The sequence below is a fragment of the Meleagris gallopavo genome, chromosome 1 (assembly GCF_000146605.3).
Source record: "Meleagris gallopavo isolate NT-WF06-2002-E0010 breed Aviagen turkey brand Nicholas breeding stock chromosome 1, Turkey_5.1, whole genome shotgun sequence".
NCBI classification, from domain to species: domain Eukaryota; kingdom Metazoa; phylum Chordata; class Aves; order Galliformes; family Phasianidae; genus Meleagris; species Meleagris gallopavo.
Genome location: NC_015011.2, coordinates 40,579,752 through 40,583,126, shown reverse-complemented (window position 1 = coordinate 40,583,126; position 3,375 = coordinate 40,579,752).

The window sequence follows — 3,375 nt, the reverse complement described above, 5'->3', positions numbered from 1 at the left end:
TAACACCAGCGAAAGCACAGTGCTTAGTTTCTTGGTTTCTTTCCCCTAGCATAATTAGAGAGGGTTTTCTTCCTAGATAACTGCATGAAGCGAGGGTATTAAAAAAGACATTAACAAGAAAAAAAAAACTACATTATGCATTTAACTTTTTAAAAACAGGTTCAAGGTTTCTTTTGTGATCAGGCTTCATCTATCTGTAGCAATTTGGGTAGAAGAGATGAGAGTAACGTGATGGCAACAAAAGGTTAAATAAATACTGTGTCTTTAGCAGTGGAGAGAAGGTATGTGTTGCTGAGCAACAGGGTCAACCAGGTATATTTCTGCAGTATGACTGCACTTAAACTAACTTATTATTTAAGGGTTGTTCTTTGTCAGAGTATCATCATTGTACTATCCCTTTTACAGTAAAAGGGAGCCTGTGATGTCCCCCAGAACTGCTCTTTTTTGTCATCTCAATAAAAATAATAGATTCAGTTTTAAAAAGCATTGCCTTGGGCATGCACATTGATGGAGTACATACAAAGGATAACACAGGCTGTCTGTCCACCTTGCTGTACGGTAGCACTGGAATACTTATGTCTAACAGACTGGGGGTGAACATGTGACAAGGAACAGTTCATGTTCTTACTATGGTATCCAGAATATTTTTTAAAATAAATGTAAGATTGGAAAAGACGCATTGGCTTAATGCCCTTCTCTTTAATCATGTTACAATTCACTTTTCTTTTAATCATATGTACTACGTTTACATATGTTTAACTTGGGACAAAACTATATGTGACCCAAGAAGAAAAGAAATTTGACAATGGGTTCTTGTATACTTTCCTTTCCCAAACGTACCTTTAGCTTGTTCTGATAATCTAGATTTAGATCTCTTGCTCAAACCAAAATCTTAAGCTGATATTTTAAATATTCTGCCTTTCCTCAGTACCCACTGTACCTGCAACAGCAGAGGGCTTTAGGCATAAATTATGCCTTTACAGCAATATGTGCTGATACTGAGTCTCTTGCCTTGTGCTGCCACCACTTGTGAGATTTCAGTTTATCACAGCCTCAGAATCAATTCTAATTTCATGTTACACTTTTAGCAACACATACAAGCAGTCCTTCCCCCTCTCTTTAATTTAAGTACTGAATAAATTAACATCTTGGTGGGTAAATACTGTCAAAACCCTTTCACCTTCATTCAGGAAACTGGGCAAGTGTCTGTTGTTTATTTCTCAAAATTAGTTCTTTCGCTTAGTCAGTGCTCAATAGATTTAAATGTCACATCTCCTGTGAAGGCAATAAGCATTCTATAATGAGACACCCTTTTAAAGAAAAAGTGCTAGTTCTTTTTTGCCTTAAAGCAAAGGATGCTCTGTTTGATTGTGTCAAAATCAGATGCATACCTTTTTACCTTCATGAAAATCTAGTAAAGCAAACTGGCTTTGTTAATCACTCCTGAAAATGTTTCCTGGCAGCAGTCTGGTTTTGCATTTGCAAATTGAGCCAGGTTTCTCTCCTCCACATAGCTGAATAGTGTCTTTCAAGGAAGAAAAAAAAGAAGCCCCAAACAGATCTTCTCTCTAGTGGCTGTCTGCTACCTTTCAAAGACGCAATTTCTTCCATATGTTCCTTCCCTTCCCCACTAAAAACTGCGTATTAATATCAACATGTGGTCTCCCGTCTTCCTAATACCTCAGTTCTTTCCCATCTGCATATTTTCATTTTCTTTTGGAAATGAGTACTCTTACTTTAACAGAAACTCTTATATTTGGGGGATAAATGATACAAAACAGACAGCAATTTTTTTAAAAGGTCTATGGTATTGGAAGGATTCAGAATGAGATATGCAGTGTATTCCCTCACAGGAGATAAAATGTTAACTTGAGACTGTTTAACTGCTCTTCATACACAAAAACATACCCCCAAAAAATAGGCAAGGAGGCTTTTTAGGCTAATGTGCACATGTATGCATGTACGTGTGTTAATAAAGTAGTTGCAGGAAACTCACACAGAATCATAGAGTGGTTTGAGTTGGAAGGGACCTTCAAGGTCATCTAGTTCCAAGCCCCCTGCTATAGGCAGGAACACTTCTCACTAAACCAGGTTGCACCAAACTTCATCCAGCCTGGCCTTGAACGCCCCCATATCCACAACTTCTCTGGACAACCTGTTCCAGTGCCCAAGCACCTTCACAGTAAAAAATTTCTTCGCAATATCTAGTCTAAATCTACATTCTTCCAGTTTAAAACCATTTCCCCTTGTTCTACCTCTGCATGCCCTTATAAAAACTCCCTCCCCAGCTTTCCTTTGGGTACTGGAAGTCTGCTATAATGTCCCCCTGGAGGCCTTCTCTTTTCCAGGCTGAAAAGCCCCATCTCTCTCTGCCTGTCCTTGTAAGAGAGGTGCTCCAGTTCTCTGATCATCTTTGTGGCCCTCCTCTGGACCTGCTCCAACATGGCCCTCCTCTGGACCTGTTCCAACAGCTCCATGTCCTTCTTGTGTTGCATGCTCTGGAACTGGACAAATTACTCCAGGTAGGGTTTTACAAGAGCAGAGTAGAGAGGTAGAATCACGTCCCTCCAGGTCATGTTTCTCTTGAAGCAACCCAGAATACTGTTTGCCTTTTGTGTTGCAAAAGCAGTTTCTTTCACAGCAGACACCCCCAAATCCTTCTCCTTAAGGCTGCTATCTATCTATAATGACATCTATAACTACTTTCTGCACCAAAGACCTTTAAAATCTCTGGATAAGGAAAGAAACCATTTTTTGATCAAAGTAGTCTTAAAAACAATTTTAAAACTAAACTTTCTTCAACAAATCACTCTTTCTTCTGATACTAAGTCAATTCCATAGAATACAATCGCTTGGGCAATATATACCCAACAAGCTGTTGCACATATTTTGTAAATGGATGTTACTTTTCCTGCTTATTGATTATAATTGATATATTTACCTTGACCATAAACAATTGGTAACATATGTTTATTACTTTATTATATTTGGGATCTTAATATTAATTTCTTTTTGAACTGTGGAAAAACAGCTATTCTTTACAATAGCTTTGGAATAAAAACTTTGGTAAAATAATTTAGAAACCACATAGATACATTTAAAAAAATTATTTGTCTTTAAAAATATATTAGAGTATCTTTGTTTCGGGATTTTATGAGTAAAAAAAATGCATAAATAAAATAAAATTACTGAAAATTTTCCTTTCACAAACTTTCATCTTTTCTGCCAGCAGCAAAGCATTACATTTCTCCAGTTCTACTTCAATAAACCCAGTTTCTTTCTATAATTTTATTTCCCTTACCTCTACTGAATCCCCATGAATGAATTCAGTTCAATAAATATATATCTTTTCAGACTTACTAAATATTGAACTGT